Raw genomic sequence first — 19,474 nt, forward strand, 5'->3', positions numbered from 1 at the left:
TCGCCGCTGCTAACTACCGAGCAATCAGATCTTAATAGCATCAGAAGGACTGTGAACTCTCCTACCCCAGAAGGTATCCCCATAGAAGCATGCACAAAGGCAGAGGTTCTCAAGCAGATGAAAGCTGTAAAAACAAAAAAGGCGCCTGGACACGACCGAATAGATGGGAAAGTTATCAGGGCATTGCCTGATTCAGCTATTGACTACTTTGTAGTACTATGCAACGCCATCCTTCGCACTCAGCACTTTCCGTCCTGCTGGAAACGTGCTGAAATAATCATGATCCTGAAACCTGGAAAACCCGAAAAGGAAATTGCTTCCTACAGACCTATCAGCTTGCTACCGGTACTCTCTAAAGTATTCGAAAGAATACTCCTGCGAAGAGTACTGAACGAGCTGAGTCGAAGAAGAATCATACCGGAGCATCAATTCGGCTTCAGGAGGCAGCACGGTACGCCAGAGCAAGTGCATCGTGTTATCAACCACATTCTCGGCGCGTTCGAAAGCAAGGAATACTGCTCCGCAGTTTTTCTCGATGTCAAGCAGGCATTCGACCGGGTGTGGCATGTGGGTCTCCTTGACAAGATTAGGAAAGCCTTACCTGTCTCCCACTTCAAGTTGCTGGCCTCTTACCTGACAGGAAGAAGCTTCAAGGTCCTAAAAGGACATGCAAAATCTTCGAGTCGACCAGTTAGAGCAGGCGTGCCCCAAGGTAGTGTGCTTGGGCCAACATTATATACACTCTACACCGCAGACATGCCGTTGCCTCCCAGTAACAGCGACATGCTTATAGCGACGTACGCGGATGATACAGCCATACTGAGTCGCAATAAATCGCCCGAAGTAGCCTCTAGTCAAATGCAAGATTACTTGCATGATCTCAATCGGTGGCTAACTCGCTGGAGCATCGGAATCAACGCCCAAAAGTCCACGCACATCACATTCGCAACCAGAAGGGGAGCCTGCCCCGAAGTGACTCTAGGAGCTCCAATACCACGGGCAAACAAGGTGAAGTACCTGGGAGTCACTCTGGATAAGAGACTGACCTATGGCCCGCACGTAAGTGAGACAGTCAAAAAGTGCAAGTACAAATTAAAAAAACTCGACTGGATGCTAAGAAGCGACAGCCCTCTGTCACTACGAAGCAAGAGGCACATATACAACGCAATAGTGGCACCTGTTTTCACTTACGCAATGCCTTTATGGGGGTCTGCTGCAAGAACTCACATAAATAAAGTTCAGACCACACAAAACAAAGCACTAAGGAATTGGACCGGAGCCGAATGGTACGTCAGAAATGAAACCCTGCACACCGACCTCCAGATGCCGACAATTGCTGAGCTCATTGGCCGACACAGCACAAGATACGCGGACAGAATATCCGCCCACCCAAACCAGCTTGCAGCCAATTTAGCCACCAACACTATCAACAGAAGGCTGAAAAGATCGCATCCCCTAGACCTGAGAAGTGACCTAAATTAAAGTAACTTTTAGCAATAAAGGCATTTAGCCACTCCATTAGTTAAGGTACCCTTATAAATGCGCCATAGAGTTTACGACAAAAGCTGCAATAAAACTATATTGAAAAAAAAAAAAAAAAAAAAAAAAGATAAAAATTATACAGAGAAGTTAGTCCTTTCAATGCCAAACCGACTAAAAGATGTTATAAAAAATAAAGGTTACCCAACAAAATATTAAATATACAAAAAATTACATTTTTGTTAGTTTTTAAGACTATTTTTTAAGTATTAAGTTTTACTGTACGAAGACTTTATTGGAGCCAAAAGCGTGTCTTTTTATGTACTTTTAGTTATAACTACTAAACTAAGCAACATATTGACATAATTTTTTTTGTAAATTAAGATTAATATATAAGATAATAAGACTGCATCAAAATTTTTATTCGTTTTTTACTATTTATATGTTTTTTTCGTTCCCAAAGAAAAAAGTTGCTGCTGTACGAAGACATTATTGGTTCACTGTATATGTGCATACGTATGTAGGTATGTATGTATAATTCTGTTCCTCGAATTCAGCAATTCTTGTTAAACACATACATATGTACATATGTATATGTATGTACATGTATGTATGTACACCCATGCATTGTCAAGAATAACTTTGACTACATTTCGTAGTTTTACTCTTAGAACTGCAGCAGCACGCCGCCGACGCGTCGCGACGTCGCGACATAGAGGCCCCACTGATCGTCGCAGCACAAGAAAAATTTTACAAGAGCCATAATAGTCCAGCATCTTCACTGCGCAATTACTGCGTAGTTCATAAGAATCATATTTTTTCATCATCTTTCGCAGCTACTGCGTTTCTTTGGCAACAGCGACGAAATTATTTCAGTTTTGAATCTCGTTGCGTGTGGACCTCGCTGCTCATCAAGAGTAATAAAAATAATATAAAGTTAGTGAAAGCAGTGTGTTAGTAGTATTTCCACAAACTAAAACATTAATAATCAAAAGAGAAACATTAAAACAAACAATATCAAAGCATTAGCAAGCAAAGTGAAAAAAGACTTGGTGTTAGGACAAGATCACTGCATCGGGCAAGGATCTTGAACAAGTTCAACTTTATTAAATGCAAATAAAAGTGTACAAAATAAATAACAAATAAACAAAGTATACAAATTTAAAATAGCGCATTTCATTTTAAAGTGAAAAGGTGAATTAAATTATATATACAAATGCAAAATTTATATGTAACAAAATTATGAATTTAAACTCCCAACAGTACAAACTTGATGTCTGAACAAGATCACTGCATCGAGCAAGGATCCTGGACAACTTCAATCTTATATAAAAAAAAAAAAAAAAAAAAAAAAGGAAACAAATAAATAAAATAAACAAAACATAAAATTTAAAATATCACACTATACACAAGTAAGTAAGAACAAATGTGTGTGTACTCATTTTTTTTTTTTTTTTTTTTTTTTTTTTTTAATTCATTTATTGCAGCTTATTGTCTGAGACTATTTAGCGCATTATTGACTTAAACCTTAACTTAGATTATGGGCTAGAAGCCAGTATTTACATATTTACAAATTTTAACAACATTTAAGGTCTGTGGTCTAAGGGATGAGATCTTTTAAGCCTTCGCCTACTGTTGTTTACTGCCAGGTCAGTAGCCAGTGGATTTGGGTGTGCTAAAAGCCTGTCCGCGTACCTCGAGGAGTGACGTCCTATCAGTTCAGCGATTGTTGGTACGCTTAGGTCGCTGTGCAGCACAGAGTTGCGGACGTACCAGCTAGCGCCTGTGAGTCGCCGAAGCGCCTTGTTTTGCAGGGTTTGCACTTTATTTATGTGAGTCCTCGCTGCGGTACCCCAAATGGGGATAGCGTATGTTAGAGTTGGAACAACGATGGCATTATAAATTTTTATTTTGCTCTGTAGCGACAGCTTGTTAGAGGGTCTCAGCATCCAATCCAGTTTTTTTATTTTCATCTTGGCTGTATTAACTGCCTGCGTGATGTGCGCACTATAGGTCAGCTTTTTATCTAGTGTTACACCGAGATATTTAACTTTGTTGACCTTCGGTATTTGCACTCCCAGAGTTACGCCAGGGCAGTCTCCTCTTCGCGTTGTGAAGCTTACGTGGGCTGACTTCTGTGCATTGATGGTTATGCACCACCGTTTTGCCCAGCACCCAAATGCATCCAGGTACCTCTGGAGGCTTTCGCTAGCTCCTTGCGCAGAGTGGGATCTCGACAGGATGGCAGTGTCATCTGCATACGTTGCTATCAGCACTTCCGAGACTGCTGCTCCGTCGTTGTCCAGTGGAAGTGGCATATCAGCTGTGAATAGTGTGTACAGTGTTGGCCCCAGTACACTGCCCTGAGGGACTCCAGCCTTGATAGGTCTTTCTGCTGATATAGCCTGACCCTTAGCCACTTGGAAGCTTCTGTTAGTGATGTATGATGACAGCAGCATGAAGATAGATACCGGGAGGGCTGCCCTTGCTTTTTGCAACAGGCCTAAGTGAAGAAGGCTCTAGTCGAGACTGCTCGACTAGGAGATACCCTGAACCCTCTAAGCTGATATTCTAATCATTCTGCACTTCTTTTATGCACACATACATACACATGCATCCACACACACGCATAAGCCTGCGCTCTGCTAACTGCGCAGTAAGCAGCGGCTGCGCTTGGGCTGCGCTGCAATGTGGGCAATATTATGAGAATTTATTTGTCGAATAATTTCTTTTGTAGACATACGATCTTAATGAAATTTTTATATTTATACCCTGAGCCCATTTTCAATGGGAAATCAGGGTATAATGGTTTTGTTAAAAGTATGTATGTAACAGGCAGAAGGAGGCGTGGCAGACCCCATAAAGTATATATATTCTTGATCAGGGCGACGAGCTGAGTTGATGTAGCTCTGTCCGTCCGTCCGTCTGTCCGTCTGTCCGTATGTTTGAACGCGTCGATCTCAGAAGCTAGAGACTTGAAATTTTTTTCCTAGGTCCGTGTACATCACGCGCATATCAAGTTTTTTTTATATATCGATAACGACTCCCAACAATTACGAACATTTTACAAAAAATTTGAAGTCTCTAGCTCTTATATCATCTGAAATCGACGCGTTCAAACATACGGACAGACGGACGGACGAACAGACAGACAAGGAGGCGTGGCAGACCCCAAAGTATATATATTCTTGATCAGGGCGACGAGCTGAGTCGATTTGGCCCTGTCCGTCTGCCCGTATGTTTGAACGCGTCGATTTCCGAAAATATATAAGAGCTAGAGACTTGAATTTTTTTTTTTTTAAATGACCGTATATACAGCGCGGACGTCGAGTTTGCTTTTAAAATTCGATAAATCATCCCGTTATGTTTTTATCGAGTAAAAACATTCAAGTTCAAATCAGATGCCACTATAGCTAATTGTGAATGATTTTTCTTTTTTCTAAATTTCAATATAATATATAATATGTAGATCATATGCTGAAAGTTTCATTAAATTCCGTTTAGTCAAAAATTAATAAAAAACAAGTAAGAACGTTGCAGTCGGGCGATACCGATTGCAGAAGACTCATTCACAGCCCAAACGCTGTCAACCAGAGTATATAGTGCAATTTTCAAGTCTAGTGCGCAACAAAAAACAGGGCATGATCCCATTTAAAATGGGAAAATCATCGATAGCTATTGCTATGATCATTGCATAATTGCATTCAAATTACATGCATATGTATATAATTTATACAATTTTGACTTTTAATGATATTCATGTATTTATATCCATATATTGGATACCGGCTTCAAGCTAGCAGCAGATCAGCGCGATTTTACTATACATGTGCACACACTCATCGTCTATTCTATGCGTACAGACAGAAGCGCGCCTTTTCTCACATTCTTAGAATTTCGATTGATTTCTGGACTTTCTAGCCGTTACTGTAGTTTTGTCTGATGACGCTCTCTTATTAAGCTATTCTATTTTAGCAGCTGAGTGCTCGAGCAAAGCAATGGCGCGGGTGCTAAGGGCGACGCAAGTAACGTTAGAGTAGGGAGGTTCGAACCTCTACTATGTTTTTTTTTTTTTTCATACATTTTTCGTTTTTTATAAAATAGATATTTTATTGGGAAGGTGCGAGCTTGACTGAATGGCACTTAATACTTTTCATTTTCTTAGTCGAATAATTTTATAAGTTTAAATTTGTTTCTTCTTAAATAGCCCTCAAATACATATATGCAAATACATACATATGTATATATGTAAGTCTGCACGCATAGCATCAAGCATTCCAGCCTTATACACGCGCTCATTTGTATGTGTGTATGTATGCACACATAAATGCGTACTCTAGCATATTCTAAGAATCTCGTTGCGATTGATTTGTCTTTGCATTGTTTTTGAATTTCCAGCCACCACTCTGGCTTTTCTTTGCTATGTGGCGTCATAACAATAATGTGATTTCGTTTTAACTTCTATTGATCGAAACGACGCGGTGGTGCTGTAGGCTGAAGCGCCGACGACCATTATTTTAGCTATTTTGACAAACATGCTGTTTGGGTTGGGTGCGAGTTCAAATCCCGCGGAAAACACTTTTTTGTAAATTGCAAATTTTTATTATTTTAGCTTCTTTTAAATTTTTTTAAATTCATAAAAATGTTTCCTTTTGTATTATGAATATCTATTAAGCTTATTTATATGTACAAATGCATAAATAGATGGCTGACGCATATAAATGTCGCGATACGGGCACTGTAAATGCCGATTGCCACGCCCCTAGTGGCCGTCGACTCCTCAATTTTAGCCAGTTCTTAGAACGAGTAACCGGTTACCTAAATGCAAAATTTGAATTCTTACGCTCAAAAAATGTGAAAATTACAGGGTATTTTTCGATATGCCACGCCCCTAAAGAGGCTTAAAAATTATTTTTGGGGCATCGATAGAGGAGGCTACCAGTAACTTAACTATCCAAATTTGAAGCTTCTAGCTCTTAAATTGTAGGAGATATAAACTTTTGCGGTTTGCCACGCCCCCTATGGGCGGACATATATCTACCATAGCTCGTTGGACTTGGGTGATCAACCCGCGTATATATACCAAATTTCAGATCTCTAGCATCAATAGTGCCTAAAATATAGCAGAATTCGAAAAATCACTATATCTTCAGGTCCGATTTGCCACGCCCCTAAGGGACGTAGATATATAATTTTTTCACCCATCTTCATAGAATTAAAACATTAGCTTACGTGCAAAATTTCAGCATTCTAGGTTTATAACTTTAGAAGATACAGTTTTGTCCGATTTGCCACGCCCCTAATGGGCGGAGATATATCCGCCATAGCTTGTGATCTTGGGTGGTTGGCGCGGACCTACATACCAAATTTCAGCTTTCTAGCTCTTCAACAAACATGATTTCTGGTATATCGGAAAATGCATTTTCCGATTTGCCACGCCCCTAGTGGGCGGATCGGGAAAATTTTAACACTTTATAAATCGGAGATATACACGAGTATGTGTTCCAAATTTCAAGTCTCTAGCTTCAATAGCGCCGAAATAGATTGCGTTCATACGGACAGACGGACAGACGGACAGACGGACAGACGGACAGACGGACGGACAGCAAGACGGACATTGCACAAAACCAATATACTCATTTCACTTTCGTGAATGAGTCTAATAAAAAAAGTTGTGTAATTTGACCACGCCCTCTTGACCTCCCATACTAGTCCACGCAGCGTATACGTAATGTGATTTAAAATAAGCTGGGATTAAAATAATTATAGCAATTAAAAGTCAACAACTTAAATTTTAATATTTAATTTTGAACTGTTTTTAAAAAAATAAATTTGGTTTCTTGATTATGTTATACAAACTATAAATAAATAACTTTGATTTTATTTTAAATAAGATATTTTTGACAGTTACTTCAATCATATAAACACAGAAACAAAATTAAAAATTAATGGAGTAAAATACTTAATTAGTTTTCTTCTATTTCTAATTCAAACGAATATAGATTTATTGATTCGGTTTCGGAATCAGAATCACTGTCCGACTGATCAACATGAATGTAATCAGCAAGGAGCGGTTCATCTAAAAGTGCAACGACATCCTTAGATAATATTTGTTTTTTATGTTGAGCCGTCCTTTTTTTGAGATTTATACTAGAAATAAGTGGATCGGAGGAGTCCATTGATCTTAAGAATACATCTAACAAGTTATTAGCGCGAGAGTTTTTACGAGCATGCAATTTTCTATCTCGTTTGTACAATTTGTTTTTCGCTTCAGAAGCATTTTCACCACGGCAACCCACAGGTAGTACTAATGTTTCTATAATTTGCGATCCATGTACCAAAATTTTTTGTAAAGTGGGTGACATTGGATACCACGGGAATATTACCATATATATGGTATAGACCTTATTACAAAACTTTTGAAATCGAACCGTATTAATAGAAAATTCACTTGAAATGACTATTAAAATGGTACGAAGGCATTCTATAATTTCTAAGTCGATTTCTAGGATAGAAGCAAATAATTTTGCATTTGAAAACGCCCTCCTCGCAGTGTTGCCATCATTTGTGTTACCGTTGCCATTTTGTTTCGGTTTATCCGCATGTATACCCATTTTTTGCCACAACATCTTTTGTATATACTGTTTTTTCTCCATCACTATATTTTTTATACCCTGAACCCATTGAAAATGGGAAATCAGGGTATAATGGTTTTGTGAAAAAGTATGTAACGGGCAGAAGGAGGCGTGGCAGACCCCACAAAGTATATATATTCTTGATCAGCGCGACGAGCTGAGTCGATATAGCCCTGTCCGTCTGTCCGTCCGTCCGTCCGTATGAGTGCGTCGATCTCAGAAGTTATAAGAGCTAGAAAGCTGACATTTGGCATGCATACTCGTGAGTACCATACGCAGTACGAGTTTGCTTTATTTTTTCGATAAATCATCCGATAACTTTTTTATCGAGAATAATCGAAAATTTGATTTTGTTTTTTAAGCCTAATTTGAACACTTTTAATCCTGGAGTCTTCAAATTTGCGTTGTATATAAAGTTAATGAATACAAAGATTTTGTTATTTACAGATTTTGGATACCACGCCCCCTTCGCCCCCAATTTGTAAAAAATTTGTAACGCATTTCAAGTACTAGAGACTTGTGCTTTGGAATGTACATACATTTGAACATTATGATTACGTTCTGAAAGTTTCATTAAGATTGTAGGTCTACAAAAGAAATTATTCAACAAATAAATTCTCATAATATTGCCCACATTGCAACGCAGCCCAAGCGCAGTCGCTGCTTACTGCGCAGTTAGCAGAGCGCAGGCTTATGCGTGCGTGTGGATGCATGTGTATGTATGTGTGCATAAAAGAAGTGCGGAATGATTAGAATATCAGCTTGGAGGGTTCAGGGTATCTCCTAGTCGAGCAGTCTCGACTGGAGCCTTCATACTTGTTTCTGCTTGATCCCTTACTTGCCATTTTTTTTATCCCAATCCTGTACGAAATTTTAAGCAACAGTTCGAAAACTCGTATCCAGGCATTCAGAGGACTTATTCCATAAATAAGACTCCCAGGATTAGGCTTAAATTTCAAAGAGCTCATATCATTGACCTCCATAAACTGTTTAGGACCAGCACCACATATTGGGCAAAGTTGACAGGACTTTGTTCCAGTCAAAAAATTTAATACTTTTCCGTCTATAACAGTCATATGAAGATTATAGGACACTGTGATTGTTTTTATACTCATTCACGAAAGTGAATCAGTATATTGGTTTTGTGCAATGTCCGTCTTGCTGTCCGTCCGTCTGTCCGTCTGTCCGTCTGTCCGTCCGTCCGTCTGTCCGTCTGTCCGTATGAACGCAATCTATTTCGGCGCTATTGAAGCTAGAGACTTGAAATTTGGAACACATACTCGTGTATATCTCCGATTTATAAAGTGTTAAAATTTTCCCGATCCGCCCACTAGGGGCGTGGCAAATCGGAAAATGCATTTTCCGATATACCAGAAATCATGTTTGTTGAAGAGCTAGAAAGCTGAAACTTGGTATGTAGGTCCGCGTTGACCACCCAAGATCACGAGCTATGGCGGATATATCTACGCCCATTGGGGGCGTGGCAAATCGGATAAAACTGTATCTCCTAAAGTTGTAAACCTAGAATGCTGAAATTTTGCACGTCAGCTAATGGTATGATTCTATAAAGTCTGAAGATAAATTATAAGTCTACGCCCGTTGGGGGCGTGGCAAATCGGACCTGAAGATATAGTGATTTTTTAAATTCTCCTATATTTTGGACACTATTGATGGCAGAGACCTCAAATTTTGTATATATACTCGGACTGATCACCCAAGACCAAAAAGTATATCTCCTAAAGTATATCTCCTAAAGTATAATAGCTAGAAGCTTCAAATTTGGATAGTTGAGTTACTGGTAGCCTCCTCTATCCATTCCCCAAAAATAATTTTTACGCCTCTTTAGGGGCGTGGCATATCGAAAAATACCCTGTAATTTTCACATTTTTTTAGGGTAAGCATTCAAACTTTGCAGTTAGGGTAAGGTTATCTCTTTCTAAAAACTGACCAAAAATGAGGTGTCTACGCCCAGTTGGGGCGTGGCAAATCGGAAAAACCTGTATATTCTACAGTATTAGAACGAAACTTAACTACTAAATTGTTGATGGGATGTGAATGAGTATTCCGCAGTCGGTAACGCCCGACTGCAACGTTTTTACTTGTTTTTTTATTGCTAAATGTGAAAGTGAAAGGCAAAAGTTCCAGTATTTGTTTGTCTAAATTAGCCTTCTCAATTAGAACGTAATCTTTGGTTTCTTTAGCGAAATCTATTTTGAGAGGCCTACAAAATCTCACAGATTGAGGAGTTCTATTTAGCCAGAAAACTGTATTAGAGCTATCTATAAGTTTTAGCGGTATAACGGTCGTTACGAACAAAGAGTGGTCAGGCGAATCCGGCTCATTTGTTTCGCATCTTTGTTTATACATGCTTTGTCCCGTAGATCCATCAAATCCATAGCTTAGTATTAACACGGCACTCGGAATATTCTCCAAATTTAAAAATATCTCTTCTTGCATAAGAACGATTCGACTGGCCGTATGATTCAAAAGTTCTTGTAGGGAAACTTCGGCTGTAATATCAGTACAATGTACTCCCTTGGATCTTAATAGCGATTTAGCTTCTAGAACTTGGTGGTAGCTTGGGAATATATCACAGTTTTGTTTTTTATTAAGATCTCGCATATCATTGTATTGTTTTTTGCTTAGCGAGCTCTCAAGCAAATGCGCTAAGGCTTCGTGCGGTGTTAGAGGTATGGGTTCCTTGGCAGCAATTTTTTTCCTTATTTCACTCGGTCCACTTGGAGTAAGCATTGGGCGCGAAAGTACAAAAGCTGCATCAGTTTCATTTTCTTGCAGAGCAAGCAGCCGCATGCAACAGAAGATTTGTGTCATCTGCAACTTCTGCAAGTTCCGATGTCATCTTCCGCTTTAGACGTTCCCCTGTTGCATCATATGATAAAAATGGGCGTCCCCCCTTATTATCTGATGTTGTTTTTATTTCCAATAAGATAAACACGGGCATTGAAAGCCATTTTGAGTGTTTTACCTTAAAGACCTTCAGATTATAAGAGCATTTTAAATAGTTTTGCCTCACATAAAGTTCAAAGCTCTTGACTTTTTTGTTAATTTCAGCTACGTTTTTATTGCTCACCAACTTGCTCACCAACTTGCTCAAAGATCCAGTTCGAAATTGCAGAAGCCTTTCGATTATTTTTCGCCCAAACCTCCAAAAGCGAGGTGCGGCAGAAGTCAAACTTGGCTGAAATAAATGATAATATAAGTTTACCTCGGAAAAACTCGGAAAAAGTAATTATGCCATCATTTAATACATACTTTAAGCTGTAATTTGTCATAATTACAAGTTCGCAGAAATTCACAGAAAGTTAGTTTTCACTCCACAATAGACGCACACATGGGTTAAGTTTTCTTTATTTTAGGACATAAACAATTATTACACAAAAAAAACAATTAACATATACAAATTGAAATTTCGTGCAGTATTTACATTCTACATACCTTGATTAATATTATCCATGACAAAAGTTAATTTAAAGTTTGTTTGTTAATTTTTTACAAATTCGCAAAGTTTGCCTACAATTTCCCGCTTTTTTTGGCAGAGCGAACAGCTGACTGATCACTTGACTTTAAAAAACCGCCAAAATTTCAGGGGTGCACTAAAAACAAAAATATTTTTGTATTCGATATATTCAAAGTATTCTGTACAACAAAAATTTGTTTAAATACGATTTTGTTTCAAAAAATTTTTTAGGTTAATGCCACAAAATCTGGTTTTTGGACCATAGTGCAATGGGCGGAGATATATACGCCATAGCTCGTGATCTTAGGTGGTCGACGCGGACCTACATACCAAATTTCAGCTTTTTAGCTCTTTAACTAACATGATTTCTGGTATATCGGAAAATGCCACGCCTCTAGTGGGCGGATCGGGAAAATTTTAACACTTTATAAATCGGAGATATACACGAATATGTGTCCCAAATCTCAAGTCTCTAGCTTCAATAGCGCCGAAATAGATTGCGTTCATACGGACAGACGGACGGACAGCGAGACGGACATTTCACAAAACCAAGATACTACTGATTCACTTTCGTGAATGAGTATAACAATATATACATTTCTTTACACTTGCAGGTTACCATAGAGAGAGCGTTTTCCTCGTTGAAACTGGTGCTGTCCGATAATCGAATCCGTTTTCCGTTTTCAGCTACCGCTACGGCAGAGCGTAGCACATCATTTCGTTTTGTGCTATTGCTATCACTATAGATTTTAACATAACAAACTAGGAGAGCAGATCAGAGCACAAACTTTTTATACCCTGAACCCATTGAAAATGGGAAATCAGGGTATAATGGTTTTGTGAAAAGTATGTAACAGGCAGAAGGAATCATCGCAGACCCCATAAAGTATATATATTCTTGATCAGCACGACGAGCTGAGTCGATATAGCCCTGTCCGTCTGTCCGTCCGTCCGTCCGTCCGTCCGTCCGTCCGTCCGTCCGTATGAGCAAAAGAATCTCAGAAGATATAAGAGCTAGAGAGCTGAAATTTGGCATGCATACTCGTGTATACCATAGGCAGTACAAGTTTGCTTTATTTTTTCGATAACTCGTCCGATAACTTTTTTATCGAGAATAATCGAAAAATCGACTTGGTTTTTTCAGCATAATTTTAACACTTTTAGACCTGGAGACTTCATATTTGGGTTGTATATAAAGTTAGTGTATACAAAGATTTTGTAATTTGCAGATTTTGGATACCACGCCCCCTTCTCCCCCAATTTGTAAAAGTACTAGTACTAGTACTTTTCAAGTACTAGAGACTTGTGCTTTGGAATGTACACATATTTTAACCATATGATTACGCTCTGAAAGTTTCATTAAGATCGTATGTCTACAAAAGAAATTATTCAACAAATAAATTCTCATATTATTGCCCACATTGCAGCGCAGCCCAAGCGCAGTCGCTGCTAACTGCGCAGTCAGCAGAGCACGTGCTTATAAGTGCATGTGTATGTATGTGTGCATAAAAGAAGTCCAGACTGATTAGAATATCAGCTTGGAGGGTTCAGGGTATCTCCTAGTCGAGCAGTCTCGACTGGAGCCTTCTTACTTGTTATTGTTAGGCTACGGATCTGCTACGGCTCTCATCAAAAACGAGAGCGGTAGCGAGAGCAAAACGAAAAGCTACGGAGTAGCGTAGCATTTTCAAACGCTGGCTGCATCTCTTGGAATGAGCGGAGAAAGCTAATGCTTTCATTAAACGCTTGCAAAATGGCATCAATGTTACCGCTGGCCATCGGATGATGTGGTTCCCCCGTTGTCCTTCAGCGGCTACGGCTCCTGTCCTTACACGGCTGCTGCAGTTGTTGCAGAGCAACATCAGCATATGTGACGCCACTTCGAGGAGTGACCACCGGTCTGCCTCAAGGAATAGGTAGTGGCAAGGGTCGCTCGTTGTTCACGCTTCTACAGCCTAGCACATTTTACGCATATATGCATCTTGCGACAGTACTTTGCCGTATGGCCAAACTGCTGGATTCTGTGGCATTGCACTACGGCAGTCTGTTTACGGAGTGGCGCAATTACAACTCTCGTATGGCAGAGCGTCTTTACTGCCAGGATCGCCTTGTTATTAGCAGCAGTTGCGATGTTCAAACATGATCACTGGGTTATCCTTAGGAATCCCTGGCTCACTGTGCCGTTGTGGCGTATTGGCATCAATAAAATTGTGGGCAATTTTACCTAGTTCCTCCTTAATCTGGCTAATTAAGGTGCTGTGGTGCAAGCCTTTTACGTAGACTCTGTAAGGCCTGTCTTCTTTTAGCTGGTAGCAGTGAAATTCATACTGCTCAATCTCAACCTAGTTCACAATGCTGCGGAAGGTCGCAGCATCAGCCGTGTAGAGCCTCATGACGCCACCCAAAGAAGCCCTGGCTTCGACCTTGTTCAGATCCGTCACTTTTTCAATGCATTAAAAGATTCACCTTATTGATACCATCCATCAATATTGGTGCGGGTTTCGGCTGAGCTTTAACGGGAGCACCAGAGTTGCCAGCTATGGCAGCAGCCCGCTTCGACGCAGCAACAGCAGCTTGATTGCTGGTGCTGGGCTGCTCGTACAGCAAATCTTCTGCATCCATTTCAGCTGGAGTGGGCGCCAACGATCCGAATCTGTTAGAACTGCCACTATAGTCAGATTGTAGCAAGGTAGAGCTTTCGCTATTCTTGCTAAGCTTGGATTTTTTCTTGGCAAGATTAGGAGAAGACGTAACAATTATCTTGCGCTTAATTTTAGATGTTTTGCTCTTAATTTCCACATTTTGAAACCGCACTGCTCCATTTGCGCTTGGAGACGGATTGGTTTTATTGACCTGCACTGTCGCCTCTACAGTGATGTCCCATTCGCTGTTTGAAGGCTCATTGACAGCTTTCAAAAGAACGTGTAGCCAGTCCTCTAAGGGATGGCCACATAGGCATCCAGCAGTCTCGCTCAGACCGCGCGCGTGCAGAAAAGTATTCAACGAGCCATGACCAGTTATGAGGAAACTGGTCGGCATCGTGAAACTGAAGGCGGGGTGGCTGTAGACGAAGCCGACATCCGGTATGAACTTATGCATAACACGGGCGTGTTCGCTGTCATCTCACCGGTCCTGCCATTCACGCAATAAGTGTTCGTCCAGTACGGCTCTCCTCATAGTACGATCAAGGATCGAAACGTCTTAGCCGTAGAGCCAATCGCCCTCTACCATCGGGAAGCTCCTCTTCAGATTTAGCTGCATAGCGTTGCGCGTTGTAACAAGGTCCGTCGCCGTAAGGACGCGATATGCGGGAGAAAGCTCAACCGCTCGCCAGCCGTAATGCCAAGGTAACGGTATTGCGTCACATACCGTAGATTTGCTCCTGCAAATCTGACGGCGGGATTCCTGCCAGCTGACAGCTTTCCCTTAAGGAGCATCGTCACAGTCTTCGTTGCCGAGACTGAGACGCCTACCTCTATACCCCATCTTGCAACTATCTCCATTAGTTGGGCGGCTGTGAGCTCCATTTGGGATCTGGAATTCCCTTCGACGAACAGCAGCAAGTCGTCAGCATATGCACTAAATGTGCAATGCGCTTCAAGGCGGCGCAGGAGGACATCCATCAAGATGTTCCATATAAATGGACTAGTGGACCCCTGCGGGCAGCCACGTGAGACGTTCACATTGGCTTCGCCAAAGCTACTGACGATGCTGGCTTTTCGGTCCGAAAATAAGCTGCGCCAGATCCCAATTTCCCTGCATCCTAGATCCGATAGTCGGCGTCCTTTAAAATCGATAAAGATTCCGAGCACGTATCGAGCCGGGCTGGCTTCGATGCTGCTCAGGACATGCCTCCAGGCATCCTCGACGCAGCGTCCGCCGAATTGCCATCGACTCTCGTCCGTGAGCACCTCCTTCACACGGTTCACCATGATCCCTTCCAGCACTTTGCCAAAGACAGGCAGCAGGCAGATGCCTCGATATGACGCTGCATCGATCCTGTCTTTATCGAAACCTTTGAGGAGCGCAACCACACGTGGGCGCTTCCACTTAAATTAAAGTATCCATCTGCCAGGCAGCGGGAATACAACGCTGTCATGTGCTCCGGAATTGCCCGCCAGGCCGCTTTGACCATACCCCCAGTGATGCCATCTAAGCCAGGCGAGCGCCTGCTCCGAACTCTGGCGATGCACATCTCGACCTCGAAAGTTTCGAGGGCTGGGGGTACTTCGCGAGGAACAGCAATGTCCACTGGCCTCTCCGCAGATGGGAAAAAACTGCGAAGCAGGACATTCGCGCAGTCGTGCCAGGTTACGTACTGCTCATTGTTCCAGCGAAGGCAACCGAAATCGGTGCGCGTCTTGCGGCCGTGGCAGATGTTATATACAGATCCCCATGGGTCATCCTGATGCTCGCCGACATATCGTCTCCAATCCTCCTCTTTCGCCTTAAGCATCATCCTCTCGAATTCCTTTCGGGTGATCCTGAAATACGAGGCAAAGGCACTGGCACTCTCACTTTGCGTGCGGCTCGTGGCTGTCGACGCCCAAACAAAGCGTCGTTCACCTGATGGACCAGGGAGCGCAGTGCAGCCACCTGTGCATCCGGCGCTAAAAGGCAAAAGTCTTCCAGGGGGACTTCCATCGATGCTGTCTTCAACTCATCACAGAAACGCCGCCAGTCAGCATTCTGGGGTTGCCACGAGGTCACAGGAGCAAAGCTCTCAACTGTGCTGTCCGGATCAAGCGTCACCACAACAGTGATGGTGTTGTGGTCGCTTATATCCCACTCGCTTACACTCCAGTTATGTGCGGCCCACGTAGACGCTGAATCACTGACGATTGTCACGTCAGTATTGCTCCTTGCCTGCGATTATCGAACGTGTATTGAACTTTGCTGCAGACATTCAGCACGCCGGCTCGACTGCCCTGAACCCAGTCAACTAGCAGCTCACCCCGCTGCCTGTTCAGGTAGCCCCGAGAGCGCTCGGGTAGCTTACTGAAAAACAGGGGGGATATTGCGTTCGCATCAAGGCCATAGAGGACAGGCATGCGGCTGGCTAGCAACAGCACCGCATCCATGTACAGCAGGTACGGTTCCAGTTCTGCGTTAAATTGGCAGTACACGGAGGTGAGGAAAATCGAGTCGAATTTTCCGGACACGCTCACGCATACGCCACTCCGTAATGAGTGACGAGACAGGCATGCAGTCGACCTCCTGGTCGATTACAACAATTGCAGCCTTGTTGCGGCTGTCGGAGAAGACTCGCATGCCTGCCGGTAATCCCTCCTCCACGGTCAACGTACGGCTCTTGCAGCAATGCGAACATCGTCCTTGAGTGCCTTATCCGAACTCCAAGGTCGATAACGGCAGCTTGGCTGCGACCGCATTTAGCCTGAATGATGCTAAACATTGTTAATGGTTAACAGCCACCCTGGCGAGCACACGTCCGGGCAAGTCTCAGAAAGCATATGATGCCCCGCAGATAAACCCTTAAAACTGCAGTTCTTGCAATGCACAGGATTTCTGCAGCCCGAGGCACGGTTCCACGATTGTCCGCATCGCTTGCACACCTGCTCCTTCATTCTGCATGTTGCCACTTTGTGGTCGAGGCCTACACAACTGTGGCAAGCATAGGTCGGCGTCATCATATGCCAGCGGAAAGAGAACCACTGTACGTAGATATCGAGCGCCTTCCTCTCCAGCTCCAGTTGTACGTTGACCGTGGGCCCAACGTCGCTGTTCCATGGCTTCGATGAAATTCTCACCGACTTCTCGAACGCTGCGTTAGAAACAGCGGCTGTAGATGCAGCGACGGCGGCGTAGGAAGCGGCGGGGGTTGCACTCACTTGGTGGGCAGCGGCCTGAGGGCGAGTCCTTACGATGGTCTCCAGCTCCTTCATCCTCCCGTACATTTCCAGGATCAGTTCCTGGAACTTCGTAGCGCTGTCCAGCACGCTGAGCGTAACAGTGCCTGGCACATTGTCGGCGACAACGGCTCTCTGGAGCTCTCGCTCAATGGCCAACATCCGTTGAACCATCGAGTTGGAGCTCGCGGCACCAGCTCCAGCTGGCACCGAGCTAACGGAGCGGGCACTAGCAGCAGCAGCGGCAGCGGACGTCGACGGCGCCTCAAGGGGGGCCGTGATCCGGGCAGCGGTGGCAGCAGGGACGGGGGCAGCGGCAGTGGCAGCAGCAAGAACTGCAGCCAAAGCGGTGACTCCAGCGGGGGCGGCGGGGGCAGCGTGGGCAGCGAGGGCGACACTGGCTGCAACGGTGGCCAGCGAAGCGTCGCTTTCGTCAGCCGAGCTGTCGTCACGCGCGCGTAGCTTCCTCGGTGGCGAATCCGTGGGAGGCGGCATGGCTGCGGCGTCGGCAACGTGCCGAAGAACAATCTTCGGGACGCGCCCACGCTTCATCTTGGAGTTCGACCGCGTCGAACTCCCACTGCTTGACTCGGAGTCCATCCCGAAAGTATGCAGTGGTTTTGTATTGTACGCAAAAGTATGCAACTGTTTTGTGAACTCGCGCAAGACACTAAATTCTGATTGGCTGGCCAATCAGAACTAACCAACGGTAAGCGGTACACCTACGCACTAACACACGCGCAGCCGGAGATCGCTTATCGCGAAACGCACGAAATAAGCGCTTTTAAATAGACGCTCAGCGTATTTTATTGCAGGGCAATAAAATAAAGTTCACAGCGATGATGCGCGACAGTAAAAACACATTTTAGATAGATAGAGGGATTTACGTCAGACTTTAAATTTTTTAATGTTTAAATTCCTAAAATAATTCTCTTAAACAATTCAGCGCTTAAAATATATATACAAACAAAAAAAAAAAAAAAAAAAAAAAAAAAAAAAAAAAAATTCTCTTAAACAAGCCCACAATTGTGGCCCATTTATAATAGTGGCTTCTTGGGGCACTGCTTGTGATATAAGTTCAAGGGCATTGATATATTCACTATTGACAAATTGCTAACCGGGGCTTTGCTGCCCGGCTTGAGGGTGCAAGCAAAACAGCTGTTTTTAAAATAGCATCTATGTACAAAGCATTGCCAGAATGGTGCTTAACAAAAATCTTCGTGATGCACTCTTGAAAGCTGTCAACGAGCCTTCAAACAACGAAATGGTGATTACAGTGCTGCCTGCAGTACAGGTACCCAAAACCAATCCTCAAAGCGCAAATGGAGCAATGCGCTTTCAAAATGTGGAAACTAGGCGGAAAAATTCTACAATTAAGCGCAAGATAATTACTACGACTTCTCCTAATCTTGCTAAGAAGAAATTCAACCTTGGAAAGAATAACGAACGCTCTACCTCGCAACAATCTCATTATACTGGCAGTTCTAACAGATTCGGATTGCTTGCGCAAATTCCAGCTGACATGGATGTAGAAGACTTGTGTGAATAGGCCAGCACCAGCAATCAAGCGGCTATTGCTGCGTCGAATCGGACTGCTGCCATAGTTGGCAACTCTGGGGCTCCAGTTAAAGCTCAGCCGTCGAAACCACCCCAAATAGTACTTAATGTTAGCGACTTAAATGACCTCTTTGAGCTTATAAGCGAAGTTGCCAGCTTAGATAACGTCGTTGTTAAAGCTAATCAAGGGGAAACGGTCAGTCTTCCCTAATGACAGCGACACCTATAGAGCCATTGTGGATCGACTGGATACACTTGGAATAGAATTCCACACATACCAAATTCAGTCAGAAAAGCCACACCGAATTGTTGTAAGAGATCTGCACAACAGTACTCTAAATAAAGACATTATTGCCGATTTTAATAAACTGGGCTTCGAGGTTCTCCATATTCATAACCCAAGCTCACGCATAAATAAGGATGAAAAGCTTAATATTTTTTTCATTAATATTAAGCCA

The 19,474-nt window shown here is 42.8% G+C and overlaps 1 long non-coding RNA gene across 1 annotated transcript; it reads right to left on the reverse strand.

Annotated features, from left to right (window-relative positions):
* Positions 1–10,494: 10,494 nt before the first annotated feature.
* On the reverse strand, positions 10,495–11,718 carry LOC149268143 (uncharacterized). Its single transcript, XR_016271088.1, has 3 exons — positions 11,571–11,718; positions 11,388–11,480; positions 10,495–11,313 (listed from the first exon to the last, which is right to left on the reverse strand). It is a non-coding gene; the product is annotated as an uncharacterized LOC149268143 (long non-coding RNA).
* Positions 11,719–19,474: the final 7,756 nt, after the last annotated feature.

The sequence above is a fragment of the Drosophila arizonae genome, chromosome X, assembly GCF_054131065.1.
Source record: "Drosophila arizonae isolate 15081-1271.41 chromosome X, UAZ_ARI_1.0, whole genome shotgun sequence".
Lineage (NCBI taxonomy): Eukaryota > Metazoa > Arthropoda > Insecta > Diptera > Drosophilidae > Drosophila > Drosophila arizonae.